The sequence below is a fragment of the Indicator indicator genome, chromosome 9, assembly GCF_027791375.1.
Source record: "Indicator indicator isolate 239-I01 chromosome 9, UM_Iind_1.1, whole genome shotgun sequence".
Taxonomy (NCBI): Eukaryota; Metazoa; Chordata; class Aves; order Piciformes; family Indicatoridae; genus Indicator; species Indicator indicator.
The window spans coordinates 25,155,703-25,156,287 of record NC_072018.1 but is presented as its reverse complement, the minus strand read 5'-3'; positions in this window follow the sequence as shown (position 1 = coordinate 25,156,287).

Genomic DNA, 585 nt, shown 5'->3' with positions numbered 1-585 from the left:
CTATCATTTCAGTTTGTTAGCTTACAGACTTAATCTATACCAAGAACTTAGGTTAATGGAATGAAGAATCTAAGTTGATAAAGCTACATCTTGGTAGGTTTTGTAAGCTCCTGTCCAAAGAAACTAAAAACTCTTCCCTATAAACTCCTTATGAAGAAATAGAAGTATTTTTCCTGCCCACAGAATATACTGCAAATAAATAAATAAAATCAGAGCTAGGAAGGAATCAGCATTTTTAACTCATTACCACAAGTATCAGTTCTCTCACATTTATTAAAATATTTAAAATTATAAAAATATATATTTCAGCTTTTCCAGAAGAAAAAACAGAACAAGTGAATAAAAGAAAAAACCAAAAATTACTAGGTGGTAGTTGAAAATATTAACTGAACATGTGCTTAGTTTTGCTCTGTACATATACAATAATTCTTAGGAATAATTAAAAATATTTTTAAAAATACAGGAATATCTTCTTTTCCTGAGAGTATCTAAGAAAAGATCCTTTCATCCAGCATCAAGAAGTAATAAACTTTACACACATTACACATTTCCCCTCAATATTATACCATATTCACACACAGATAA